The sequence below is a fragment of the Ambystoma mexicanum genome, chromosome 8 (assembly GCF_040938575.1).
Source record: "Ambystoma mexicanum isolate Mex_15411 chromosome 8, UKY_AmexF1_1, whole genome shotgun sequence".
Taxonomy (NCBI): domain Eukaryota; kingdom Metazoa; phylum Chordata; class Amphibia; order Caudata; family Ambystomatidae; genus Ambystoma; species Ambystoma mexicanum.
Window position 1 is genome coordinate 1,270,820,505 of NC_090929.1, and position 14,938 is coordinate 1,270,835,442.

The 14,938-nt window shown below is 46.5% G+C and overlaps 1 protein-coding gene and 1 non-coding gene across 7 annotated transcripts in view; one reads left to right on the plus strand and one right to left on the minus strand.

Annotated features, from left to right (window-relative positions):
• The window catches only part of BLNK (B cell linker), a 1,905,158-nt gene that overhangs the window by 832,147 nt on the left and 1,058,073 nt on the right, over positions 1 to 14,938 (minus strand). The gene's annotated exons all lie outside the window — the stretch shown is intronic.
• LOC138474969 (U6 spliceosomal RNA) lies at positions 4,538 to 4,644 on the plus strand. Its single transcript, XR_011269178.1, has one exon. It is a non-coding gene; the product is annotated as a U6 spliceosomal RNA (small nuclear RNA).

Here is a 14,938-nt window from a genome sequence, read left to right on the forward strand (position 1 = left end):
AAATAAGAACATGAGGGCCACAAGTCTAACACTTTCAGCACTGAACCTAAATAAGAAAGAATAGGAATGCCAAAAAATGTGTGTTTCTGGAATTCTATACAATAATTGCTAGACTCATTAAAGGTTTTTTTCAGGCACACTTCAGGGGGTGAGTTACTGATTTAGTCTGTTCTAACGCCTAAACTGAGCCTTTCATCCTTCTGAGGTTGATAAATGGGTACCAACACAGGTTGTGTGATATTGGGTGTATATTTCTTCTATGTAAAGCGCTTAAGCTTAAGTGCTATATAATAACACATCATTATCATTTGGTCATGGACGTCTGCTTCCAATCACAGTAATTAGGTAATATGGGCCTATACACACACTGATCTTAAGGATACATATGGCGATCCGTTGAGGTATGAAATGTACATCACATTATAGTGATAGTGTAACCATATTTTTCCTAGTGTACAATGCTATGTGATGCTACTTCCTGAATTGTCAACGGGTGAAAGGTCGTGTTCCATGCTTCCCGCGATATTACTTTGGGGTGGGGACAAATTACATCACTTCCTGTGATGTCATCAGGAGTCAAGGGTCGTGTGATGTCACTTCCGCTACCTCTGGCATTTTGGTGAAATATAGTCCCTGCGTCCGTCGCTCTTCGGCATCAGTGGTCTTTTTGGATTTGACGCGGAGTTCAGACTGCTGCAGCCAGAGTTCCCATTGCAGCGCAGCGCCTGTTGCATAGGGGTCAAATGGTCTTGTGACTGCACTATGTGTTGCATCTGACCATGGGATGGGTCATTCTTGTTCTGCGGCTGTTCCCATTCGGGTGCTGGGGGTACCCCTTCCAGCCACTCCTGCCTGCAGGCTGTCCATCCTACTTGTGTGTTCTCTTTCCATGGATGGATGTGAATAGGTATGAGGTGCGTGCATGCTATTCTCCTTTCGGCTTGTACAGGCCGTACACAGTTGCCTCCTTGTGGAGCTTTGTGGGGATATTGTATTCCCGCGTGGGTCTGCAGGCCTTTACGTTTCACTGCCTCTGGCCTTGCACTATGCTCAGTGCTGATGTTCAATGCCTCCTTGCTTCCCCAATGGTGGCTGCATGCTTTTTTCAGTTTGACCCGCAGGTTGCCTAGCCACCCAGGGAGTGTAACGTTTACATTAGGGGAAAGTCCTTGCTCACGGGTCTCAGGTTTACTTTTCTCCGCCTGCCGGGCCACTTCTACGCCCTTTCAACGGCATGCAGCTCTTACCGGCATTGGCTGGGCCAGGCCCGGCTCCAGGAATTTTCATCTGGGTGGGCCAGGGTTGTGACTAGGGGAGCACACATTCCATTGGGTGTGGGTCTAGGAGTACCTTAATCAAAGTGCTGGCGTGAATCCAGATTTCCCAGACCCATGATCCAGCAATTTGTTTTCTCGGATGTGCAAAAATACATTGGCACCGCTCTATAAAAACAGTACATAGCAAAAGAGAAGCAAGGCAAATAGTGTTGCAACTTCAATCTACCTATCTTCCCTTCCCATCTGCTCTCCCCTTTCTGTTATATCTGATCCTCCTTCACCTTTCACCAATCAGACACCTTCCTTCAGCTGCCCTAACCACTGTTCCCATTTACCTACCCTTCCACCTGTTCACAACAGCACCCGGCATGCCTTTCCTTACCTGGCTTGGGAGAATTGAGGGTGATGCCTCCTGCTCTTCCTCTGAAAGGGCTGTGCAGTGAGGCCCCCTGTCTTTGTACCCTCTATCTCAGATGGTTTCTGCCCAACATAACCTTCCTGAGCACTGTGACTACTCCAGGCAGTCCCTGGAGGAGATACTTGCGCTCCCTCCATCTTGTTGTGAAGGATAGATTCCCCCATCCCCCAGAATACTGAAGCAAGGAATAGAAGATTTTATTTCTTACAAAATTACATTTTATTCAAACTTCTTTTTATTTCAAGAACAGAACATTCCATGCCCAATCAATACAGGTAGTCTTGTTGATCTTAGCAATATTTAGAGCACAAAAACATATTCTCCAATAACATACACAGCCTCCCTTCACCCAACCAGTCACATCCACCCCCCTCCTTTCCAATTGATCCCCTACAGTAGTCCCATTCTGAATGTCTCCCATCAATGGTTCATGTCCAAAATTATGTTTTAAACACAAAATGCATCAGGAGGCAGACGGTGCTGATTGAAGGGTTTCCGGCCTCCTGGTATCGCTCCTGGTGGGGTGTGGCATGAAGGAGAGGGCCTTGCTCCCCTGCCATGCCCCTGTAGATCATTGTCTGGTACATACTGTTTACATACTGGTTATAATATGCAATTGTCCATGATGACTCTTAGCTTGATGTGTTTACTTGGCCCGGATATTTTCAAAGTTAGGGAGGTGTGTGTGTGTGTGTGTGTGTGTCCTTATGCATGTGCTGCCCATCTATCAAACCATGAGTGGGGCTTTTGGGAATAGCTTATAATGCAAACAGAATCACTTCTAGAGGAACCTAATTTTTACAGACAAGGCATAGTGAAATTGAAAACAATGCTCGGGATCATACCCTTTGGTTAAGTGCTAAAGCCGTAATTTCAGACAAGCCTGAAATTTAGATACTACACATCTTCTGAGTCAAGTTGGTACAAATATGTGTTGAAGTTTGGCTTTGTATACCTAAAATAATACTCAATTTTATACACATTACTTCAAAAATGCACAAGTTACATGATAAACCAATCTGAGAAAGTTTTCATCATTGTAGAAACATGTTGATGAAAAGATTAGGGTGGGGGGACTTTTTGTTTTGAATTCTAAACTGCATAGAGCAGAATTCTCCTGTTTGCACTTTTTGCAAAAGAGGCCATTTATTCATTTTAATTGTTTCCACCAAGTACTGGAAAAATAAAGAGTAAAACACGGGTGAAAATCGCCTTTGTTCTTTACTTTACCACTAGGTGTCTGGAAAAGTGTAAATCACTTCCACAATTAACAATTGTGGGAGCCATCCATAATGGATTCCTTTTGATTCTGTCCACTTTTGCCAGGTGTAAAAGTCAGGCAGATTCCGTAGGAATCCATTAGTTTTCCACCAACGTAAAAATATTTGTTGGTGGAATACCAATCGGATTTGGCAGGGGGACCTTATTAAGTCTGATCTGCTCTCCAACTTTGCCTATCAAATCAGACAAAATCCTACAGCTCATAAAAAGTGGAGCTAAATGCATTTAGTTCCACTTCTTCCACTCCACCTGACCTGGAACATAATCCCCTATGACTGTAGCTTTATTTTCCCCATCCTGAATGGAAGCCTACAAGCTCCAGCAAAGCAATTAATGAGAACTTACAAAAGGTCTGATACAGACACAAAATGAAAATAAATGCATGACAAGGTTATTGGTTCACACAGCTTGTTCTGTATCCCCTTAATTACTAATCACCCAACAATCACACAAACAGCTTCTTAAAACCCTATATAATTATTTTTAATGTGCCATTGCCTTTTTACCTTTTTCCATCTGTAATTCAATTAATTTATTTCTAAAGCGCTAGGACAGTGGCCCGGAGGCAAAAGAGCGCTGACATTACATACAATAAAAAGCATGAAGCTCAGATAGGCCCAAGGAGAACCTGAGGGAAACTAGTGGAGGCCAAGGATCCATTTACTCGAAAAGAAAGGTTTTCAGGACACGTTTGAACCTGGGAAGACTGGCACACAGTCTCAAATCAGGCGGAAGAGTATTCCACAACTGAGGAATTGCGGCTGGGAAGCATCCATTTTGGACCTGTACAAGTTTGGCCTTTGGGGTGAAAAGCAACCCTGTGTTATTGGATATACGCCTGTTAGATAGCCACTTCAACTGTGCTGCCATATAAGAAGGGCTTATTCCATACATGCAAGCATGTGCAAGGCAAAGGGTCTGCAACTTGGTTCTCTCGATTCTCTTTGTAATGGGGAGCCAATCTAATGCTCTGCGTGCTGTTGAGATATGATCTATTTTAAACATACCTATAACGGCCCTCACTGCGTTGTTCTGCACAACTTGCAGACGATTGAGTTCTCCTTTGCCTACCCCAAGTAGACTGCTGGCACAGAAGTCCGGGCGGCTCCCAATGATCGTCCTGGATAGGGTGGCACAACTGGAGGCCTCAAGGAATGGTCTGATTTGTGCAAAAAGTGTAATATAGTATGTTGAGTTAGACACTAGGCCGCTGATATGGGACCTCATTGAGAGCTCTTGGTCAATAGTGACTCCACGGTTTTTACTATTTTCAAAGTGGGGAGCAGACAGTCTGCAATTTAAAAGAACCAACAGGACTGATCAAGTTGGCACCACTTGGGGCCGGTGCCCAGGATAATAATCTCAGTTTTTGAGTTATTCAGGGCTAGGCCATTATACAGCATCCAGAGCTGGATTTGGTTGTATGTGGCATTGATTACCTCAGTGTCTTTGGAGTGATCACCTTATAAGGGGAAAAGACACAGATTCATCAGCATAGTTGCCATAGCACTTACTGTTGTAAATAATCTGTCTCTGAGACACGTTAAAAAGATACAATCTCGTGCTCGCTTCGGCAGCACATATACTAAAATTAGAACGATACAGAGAAGATTAGCATGGCCCCTGCGCAAGGATGACACGCAAATTTGTGAAGCGTTCCATATTAAAAAAAAAAAAAAAAAAAGATACAATCTCAATAGTAGGGCCTGTTCAGCCCTGCTGTTTGCATTTCAGGTGAGAGGGTAGAACAGGGGGGGGGGGGGAACGGATGGACATTGGCAATTGTCCCTTGTCCAGATGTTAAATCCACCTCTGATTGCACTCTTTAGAAAATATTGAAATACTGCTTTTTAGTTATAAAAGATGTGCATCTTTTATACTTTGTCCACAACATTATAGAAAACGCTCTTCTTTTTTCTTATTTTATGGGTGTTCGTGTTTCATTTCCGGCACTGCATAAACACCCAGCACCCATGATTTACATCATACTTTCTAAACAAATCCCACAACACGCAGACATATTCTGTTTGCATGCTAACTTACTCAAACAGAATGAGGTTATCAAGTCAGTACTTATGATATGATATGATAGTTTATTTATATAGCGCCTATACACAATGTGTTTCAAAGCACTTCAAGGCCAGGGAGGGAACAAGGGAAAATACATTGACATTCTTACAGGCCATGAACAGTAAGTATGTGAAATTAACTACCGTACTTGGCCTGATGGCATTTCAGATAGTGCAAGAGCTAAAATATAGATAAGGAAGGGAAGGGGAGAATGAGAAGGAAATGGAAACAGACAGGTGACTGCCGTACTAGGCCCAACGACATTTCTGATAGAGCCGGAGAAAAACAAAAGGTGAGGGAGACAAGTGCAGAAAGGGAGGGGAGGAACAAAAGAAGCGACTATCGTACTAGGCCTGACAACATTTCAGATAGTGCTGGGGGCGGGGGCAACAAGAAAGGGGGGAGGAGACAGATGAGGTTCCTATCATACTACGTCCAAGGACAATTCTGATAGAGTAAGTGCATAGAAGAAAGTAAGGAGAAGAGGGGAGGAGATAGGAAAAGGGAGAACATGAGAGGAGGCAGAGAGTAAGTAGTCAGAATGAGTGGAGAAACAAGAGGAGAGCGCGAATACAATTGCAGAAGTCAGTAGTAACACATGTTGCAAGCCATTATACAAGGTGAAGATGGGAACAGCATGATTAAGGGCCACCATGAGTACAAGATGAAAAGGAAGTCCACCATGAGAGTTGAGAAAGGGTGATGCACTGTGAATCAATGAAGTCCATAAAAGTCAAATCTAGCATTGACCACAAGACGGTGTAACCAGAATGTATCAGGATAGACTCCTGCAGAAGTAGGCGAGAGGGGGGGAGCAGGATAGAAGAATCAAGCAAAACAGACACCTGTGTGCGAGAAGGGATCGGGGCACAAGGGAACATCACAGGGGGGCCAGAAGGGGTGGCCATGGCCTGTGGGGACAGAGGGAGTAAACACATGTTGGTGCATGCTTACCTGCTGTCTCAGCTGGGGGTTTGGGCCTTGGGTCCTCCTGGTCCGAACAAGTCCAAACAGGAATTGCCCTTTTCTTCATCAGCCCTTTGTTTTGGCCGCCCGGGGCGAGAGACACCCTTAATCTAAGAGTTAAGAGCATGAAGGAAGAGGCAGGGCTAAGAAAGTGGGTGGTGTTTAGGCCAGGTGACCTAGATCCACTTGCACCTGCTCCCCATCTGCAAAGGAAAAGAGGCTGGAGGGTTCCTTAAGTAGGGAAAAAGAGCAGCAACCAGGAAGGCACCAGGTGGGCGGGGCTTAGGCCAGGTGACCCAGATCCACCTGCACCAGCTCCCCATCTGCAAAGGAAAAGAGGCTGGAAGGCTCCTTAAGTAGGGAAAAAGAGCGCCAACCAGAAAGGCACCAGGTGGGCGGGGATTGCTAAGTGGGGAAAAAGAGAGCCAACCTGGAAGACGCCAGGTGGGCGGGGTTTAGGCCAGGTGACCTAGATCCACTTGCACCTGCTCCCCATCTGCCAGGGTCCTCCTGGATCACCATATGTATCATTAATATCAGCGCTTATAGGCCCATATTACCAAATTACTGTGAATGCAAGCAGACATCCAAGACCAAACGATAGTAATGTGTTATTCATTATTCAGCATGATTTAAAAAAACACTATGTTCCCACACAAAAAAAACATACTTTAAATTACAGAAACCAAAATTGTGATTTTAGGTTTGAGAAAATAGTTGTAGGCAGCCTGCTTAAATACGTGTTCTACCTCACTTAGAGGTGTGAATGGCCCTCCATCTCCCTAATCTTTTGTATTTTCATGGCTGTGGGGCATAAATCATTGTCTAGGGCAAGAAAACAAATCCTGGCCCAGCTGCCTGCAGTTCAGTCTCTCAGAATGATGTCTCTGAGGTTGCTGATGAATGTTTAGAGTGACGTCCACCCCCCACTGCCTTGGTTACTAATGGTGTATAACACCACTGACATGGCCTCCTTTCTGGAGGGGCCAGGGGCTGGCTCTGAGGGGGCCTGGCCCCCCTGCCCCCCCTGCTAGAGCCGGGCCTGGGCTGGGCCTTATCCGCTGCGCGCTCCACATCAGAACGCCGCCGAGCAATGTGCATTTCTGGTCCTCAGCTCTCCAGACTCCTTGGAACCCCGCCTACCAGGCACACTGTTCGTGTGCCACACAGGGTGCTGTCATCAGCGTCAGGCACACCACATTGCGGCCTGGGCCCTTGTTGACGCCCGCTGTACCGCATACCAGCGGCACAACCGGCTGGGTCTGGAGCTGGCAATGATGCACATGGGGCTTTTACTACCTTGCCACCAGTGCGATGCCCCATGCCTAGGCGCCTGGCGCGCGGACAGAGACTAGTAGCCTTACACACCGCCACTTGTGGGTTGGGTTCGCACTGTACGTTTCTGGCACACATGCTTACTTTATTTCTCTCTCTCCTCCCCTTCCTCACATCATGTGTCATGGGATCCCCCACACGTGACATGTTGTTTGGAATGGTACAACACCACAGTTGGATAGGCCCTTAATGAGCGTTGAACACCTGTGAAGCTCCCTCCTACTGAATGTAACACTTAATTAGACATTTCTTCATCATGGTTCTGGAACCCTTTGCAAGTGCAGAGTCAATTGAGGTCCAGTGGGTTGAGTTGTGGGAGATATAGTTTCTATCAGCATATTATCGACTTGAATAGCATCAGGACGTTTATAAAATTCCTTTTTTGTGCCCAGACCTTCGAGTGGCGCAGGACTTTGCAATGTAGAAGCCGTTTTTGGATGCATGATCTCAAATCTCACAGAATAATAAAAAGTTTAAAACTTTTTATTTGGGTGCCAGGTCTTCAAGCAGTCAAGCATTACAGATTGTGGGGAAGTATTGCTGAATTGTACACGTTCCAGTTGCCAGTCGTCAAGTGCACTGGCACATTTTGTGTTGGAAAGTGCAGATTCCGGTTCCAGCACTCCAAGAGACCAGCAGAGTACATTGTGATGGATGAAAAGCTAAAAAGTGTATGTTCCAGTTCCAAGTCTTCTATCAGATTAATAGATGGAGTACAGATCTGAATGTCAAGTCATTCAGCAAAGCAATAACTTGCATAGTGGGATATGAGTATGAACACAGATGAAACATTTAACTTTTCAGCCCAGCCAGTCAAACCCATAAACCCGCCCTTCCAGCTAAAATTAGTTTATGATGATGGAGTAGGGTTAAGGGGGTGCAACCAGGGAGAGGAAGGGCTGGGACGCCTTCATGGAAGGAGACAAACTGATTATCCAATGAAAACTGATGCACCTGCTGACTGCATCATGTGACTGTGTTTGTGCATTGCACAGCCCTTTTTCTGATGTGTTTTCTTTCTTTTTAAATATAATGGCTCTGACAGGCTTGTGTCTGACGTAAAAAAGGTATACACAAATCGCATATGAAAACACGATTGATCGATCTATCTATCGATCTATCTATCTCTATCTGATAAATAGCGCAGAAAGAAGGGCCTCGTGCCCCTTTGCTCATTGGAATGCCAATCCCATGTACTCATGAACAGTGCAGCAAGCACAGTGTGGGCAGCAGGGGCGCCGAGTACGGGGGGGCTGCGGGGCCCGCCACCCCCCCTCCGCAGAATGAAGTCAGGGCTGACCCCTTCCCCCACACCCCCCCGGCCGGAGAGAAGAGACGCAGTATGGATGGCCCTTTGTTCCATCCATACTGTGTCTCGCTCTGGCGGCCCGGGTAAAAGCCGGGGAAAAACGATGTTTAGAAATTGTGGGACAGATGCAAAGCAAGAGGCTCTTGCTTTGCAACTCTCCCTCAATTTCTAAAAATTGTTTTGGGTTGGGTATACTTCTACATATGTGCACCGGGGTGCACAGATGTAGAGGTACACCCAACCCAAAGCGATTTTTAGAAATGGAGGCACAGATGCAAAACAAGTCTGTCCCTCTGTTAGGGAGAGTTCTCTGTTTAGGCTGAATTTCCTAACCTAGTGAGTCCCCCAGCAGCTTTGCTGGATTTCTGGAGTTTGTTTTTTCCATTCTGCCAAGAGTGAGACTCTTTTTCTCCCACTCTTGGACATGAAGGTGTGTAATTCCTTTAAATGTCAATGTGTTCTATGGGCTATGGGGTCTTTTACTCCATAGGGTCTCATATGTTTTGCTATGTGTGTTACAACGCACCCTCCGTGCCGTAACACTGGGGCGTCCTAGCGGACCTCCACCATAGACTCCATACCCGGGGACTGACTACTGTCTCCCCGGGCATGTAATGTCACCATTGGCTTTACTAGACCTAAATTTACTAACAGAACTAGTACAAACCATCCAATTGTGGACGTACTAGTAGGAGTGATTTGATTACTCCTGGGTCTGTTATTCGAGGGGGCACTGTCCCGTCCCCCCTCGTCGAGTTTTGGCTGGTGGCAGTGGAAACTACTTGTTATATTCGACCCCGAATATAACTCTATGGGATTCTTCCCATTGTTGGAGGTTAATACTTTTTCCTCGTTAATCTCTAACATACCACCGGTTTATTTATCTTAAATAAATCTATCGGTTGGTATTTTCTGCCAGAACTCGGTTTTTAAAATGGCATCTGTGTTCGTCTGTGTGACTCCTAAACCAAAGGTTGAGCCCTTTGTTCCACTTTTGGCGGGCCTCTACACAGAGGCCCTCCAAAGTGGTTCCATTCTGTCTGGGTACCACATGGGGTGTGGGAGGGGGTTTAGGCACCCTGGACTGAGTTGCCTTGCCAACTCAGGTCGCACTCTGGTGTGATTGGCCCAAGTGGTGAGCCACCCCGCTCACCACTTAGCGTGTTTTGATTGACATCTAGGCTGAATGAATGGGGGTTTTCTGCATAAAAGCAGGGCTTTTGGGACTGGATCTTTAGAAGTCGTCTCAGGACCTAAGAATCCGACGAGGGTAAAGCTGAGCCGACCTGCAACGACAACGCCTCCGGTGGAGCCCTGCTGAACCGACTCACCACTTCCCGACGACAGAGAAGATCTCCCTGCCGGAAAGGCTCTTCCCCTGACTGGTGGGAACAACCAGTCCCCTTTGCTTTTTCTTCGCTCCAGAACGAAGTGGTCGAATTGCCGTGCAGAGCACCTCGGCAACCGGATAGCCACTACCTCTGTACCGCGACCAAAAGGTGGTGCCTTGTGACGGAGCACTCCGCGGCTGGTCTCTTCCCTGGTGGTGCAACGATCTTCAACTTTTTTTCGACGACGAGATCATCTCTTCTCTTGGCAAAGACCCGACGTGCATCCACCACCAGGAACAACTGCCCCCGCCGGAGCTGTCTTTCCACAAACAAGGTACCGTGTCCGCCTGGCTTCCCTTTCTGTCGGATAGAGTGAGGTGTCTTAATCCTCGCCTTTCCATTGGGTCGCCTCCAAGCTTTCGTAACTTTCTGTTCTGAACTGGTCCAATCTTTCGATAACAATTTGCGACAAAGACTCGAAGTGCATTTCCACTGTGATACCGTTTTGTTTTGGGACACATCACCTTGCCTCTCTCCGAGTGGGCCTGGCCTCTGAACTTTGCGATCTACAGTAGACCCTGCCTTACTCGCCTTGCATTTGTTCGTAGAAGTATTGGTACCGAGTTGATTTCATAACCTGCCTTATTTTTCTCTCCCGTCCTAACGAATACTAGAGTGCCATCTAGGTTAAAGCATACACCTCTGTCTGCAAATAAGTGATGCAGGTGAACCTAGACTTGTCCAACTATTGTTAGGGGGATTGATCTTTTTCTTATAGTATTGTGATTGAAGTTGTTTGCCGTATTAGTGCCAGACTGTTTTTCATAGATGTGTTTTTATAAATAAATAACTATATATCTTTACACCAAAGCCTTGTTCCGTGTTTGCTTGTTCTACTGTGTAAATTGCCCTATTTTGTATACTCCACATACTGCCTAACACTTCTTGAGGGAAGTCTGACTGCTCAGCCACAGCTACCAAGTGAATCTGTGTGGTACAGACTGCTACCAAGTGGGTTTACTGCCAAACACCTGTAGTCCTAAATCTTTTGCAGTGGTCCCAGAGGGAACTGCACAGGTTTCCGCCTAACACCCTCAATTTCTAAAAATCGTTTTGTGTTTGGTGTATTTGTACATCTGTGCACCCCTGTTGGCAAGAGGGGTGCACAGATGTAGAGGTACACCCAACCCAGAAGGATTTTTAGAAATGGAGGTACATATGCAAAGCGAGGGAGGGGGCAAGGCGCAGGGGCAGGGAGAGGGCAAATGGGACTGCATGTCTCTGAGTGTGCACGTGGTGAGGGTGAATGCTATGGGCGGGAGCGGAGGCGTATGAGCCAGCACTTTCTAGTAGAACTACCATATTTGAAATTGGGCAATGCTGTTATTCCTCAGTTAGCTTGCTATACTCTTGATGGGATAGTACTGCTGTAACAGGGCTTCTATAATTGTTGAATCTTCTCAGCGTTAATACTATACTTTTGTTGAGGCAATGCTAGTTCATCTTAGTGGGGCTGCTATACTTTTGATGGGACAACATCAGCACTTCTCAGTTGAGCTGCTACACTCTTATTGACAAGGCCCCAGCATTTCTCAACAGATGAATTTCTTTTTATTTTAATTGGTTATTTATAATGCGTGTACTACCCAGAGGTTTCTAAGCGCTGACTGACGGAGCGAACCAGTGTTGCGCGGACTGAGGGAGCGAACCTGTGTTGGGCGGACCGAGGGAGTGAACCTGTGTTACGCGGACTGAGGGATCAAACCTGTGTTGCTCTGTGTCGTCTTGCTTCCAAGGTGAGCACGTTGCCCCTGAGCTATCCTTCCGATACTCTAAAGATCTGAAGTACATTTAATGATACAGAACCAGAACTATTGAGCAAGTCTGTCATCATCAGAATAACTCAACACTGTCGTGGTTATACAAGAGCTCATATATTTAAAGGGATGGAATTACTCAGAATGTAGCAGCACTATTCAATAACCTAAAGTTCTTAAGCATAATGTGAAAATACTACACTTCTCACCGTTGGGACAGTACTGCCACTTCTCACAGAGGCTTCTCCACCTTTTATGGGGCAGCACTGATCCAGCCTACTGCTCACGTGCTCAGAATTGTCATTTCTCAGCAGGACTGCAACACTATACCATTGTGTTCTGTATGTTGCGTGCTTCTTCATCACCAATGTGGATTCATGGCTCTCTCCCAGTGTCTAAACAGTAGATCTGTCTACATTCAATTGGCAACAGGCATGTCCGGAGCTGCCTGCTGTCCATAAGCTGCCGCTCAGGATGTTGGGAGCCGTGATGGGCAAGGGATAGAAGGCTCGAGCCTGTCGGATAGCAGAATCAGCAGGGTCTTAAAACCTGCTCACTCCTTCTGGAGGGGCCATGGGGCAAAATGAGCCTGATCCCACATACAGGTGGTTGTTACCCCTTTATCTCTCCTGAATGAAAGAATGAGCTCTCTCAGACACAAGTTATCACCCCTACATTCAGTTTTGAGATTACCAGCAACGATTGATACTATGCTCCAAGGAGTGAGGTGCCCACTCAATATATCACACTGTTTATAGGTATGAGACTCATCCTGAATGCTTGCCTAAAGAGCCTTGGCCAGAGTTTCACACTGAAGAAGTGAGCATGTGATCCGGGGTCTGCAGCCCACACACACACAGGGGATTCCCTTGCTCCCACTTGCAAGATTTGCACCAAATTAGTGAGATTGTGCTCCAAGGTAGGAAGCACACGCACAGACTTTGCTCTGACGTTTGACACAATCACAGGATGGGACGGCATTTTGTTCTCCCATACTAGTTGTGTTGCTCTGCCTTTTGAGGGCTACTACAACCTGGATGATTATAGAGGGGTGGAGTAGGGGCAGTGATGGCCTACTGGAATGCAACTCGAAGGCTTAAATCTCCTTCTTACTTGACTTTAGTACATGCTAGCCAATGTTTCCACTGTTCTGCGCTGTGCACGCCTCCACCCCCCACGGGCCGTTACATCACGTTGGTGACTACATGCACATTTGCGGTACTATAACTGCCAGTGATGTCACTTCCTGTATTTGCCCCCCCCCCCCCCCCCGGGAAATTCTTAAATCGGCTCCCCTGGTGGGCAGAGCAGTGAGTTCGCCTGCTACACTGTGCACGTGCTGTATTAATACAAAGCGTGTGCACGGTTGCGGGGATTCCCTATTTGCACGAGGCACAACCCTCTTGTAATGTGCAAAGGCACATGTATCAGGCAGCGTAAGTGCGGCTGCAACCAGCTGCCCCTTGGTAGGAGAGTGGTGCAGTCGCTCTAACTACACGCTCCTAAAATGCATCAATGGGGCGCACTCTGCCTGTGCCCGCCTCCCGGGTGGCACACATAAAGAGAGCACGCGAGGGCCTGATTGCTTGTACGCATTATTTCTTGATGCAAACCACGTGCACATGGCAGGGATTCCCACATTTGCATAGAGCGCGGCCCGTGCAAAACATGAAACATCCCTGGCCAGCGCGTGCCCACAAATGAAGAAGTCAGGCATGTTCTATTATTTCAGAAGGGAAACTGAAGGACACGTTTTACTACAAAAGTGCGCCATTTCCCCAGGGGCCACAGTTTAGTGAATCCAACCCCGGATGGGCAAATACACACTATCAAAAACCAAAGGTCAGCCTACACAACTTATACGATGGTTTCATGTTTCAATGAAAACTGGGAAGGACTCAGTCGTCGTTTCTGGAAAAGCGCTCCAATATCCATTAATGGGTGCTTATAATAAGAATATTTAATGCACATCACAAACATATACCACTATTCTCTGCAAAGGTATTATTGGTTGGAATCGATTTCCTCAAGTCATCAATACGAGTTATTGGAACCTATTGCTCTATTGGACTATTTGCATGACACCTTTGAAGCGAATTCTTCCATTTAAATTCACATTTTCTTTTAGCACAAGCTCTGGAATATTTTAAAATACATTCCACTGTAACGGAAGTTCACGAGCCGTTCTCACACGCACAGTTTAACCTGCAGCGTGTAAGGTGGCATCCTCTTCCAGCACCGGGCATCCTCCTCCAGCACCGTCAGTGGGCGAGTCCATCCATGAACGAGCAACGTGCCTTTTACTGTTCTCACTTGATCACTTTTCAGGGGCGCTTCTGTCTTGGGCGCACATGAACACGCATCTATTACACTACATTAGAGATGGCAACTGCCCACATGCCTCCAGGATCATCGTTTTCCAGACCTTTTCATTAAAGGTAATGGCCAGCTGCACTCCTCCCCCTCGAGACCCCTCCCCCATCCAAAGCTACCATGTGCAACCTTCCAGGCTCCCATGGAGGCAATCATTGCGCTCACTATTGCCCAAGAATGCTTTCGTTTGCAGCTTTATCTCATGGCTGCCTCATTTCTGAGACCTACAACACTATTTAATTGCACAAAGTATGGCGACTAAACCCTGCATTTAGCAACACTGACAGTGTTGCGTTTAATATTGGGTTATACAGTGCATGAGTAATGCAGTGGCTGCTTGTGTCTGTCCGGGCATGCTGCGTCTGGCCATGATTGGGCAATCTCTAAATTGATACAGGCCAGCACATCTGTGCTTCATCCTCGTTCCCTGCCCCCACTAAACACTGCCTCCAACCTTCACTATTCCAAGGATAGTTGCTTGGATCCTTGCTTCTTTGACTCTCCAGGGCACAGAGGACCACCATCTTATAAAATAAAATAAAGAGGCAAACATGAAAAATACATCGAGGGACCCCTCAGATTCCCACCACCCATGCCCTTATATAGTCCCTTCCTTATCTATGTCTTAGCTCTTGCACTATCTGAAATGTCATCAGGCCGAGTATGATAGTTAATTTCACATCCTTACTGTCCATGTCCTGTAAGAAAGAATGTCATTGTACTTTCCCCTGTTCCCTCCCTTGCCTTGAAGCGCTTTGAAA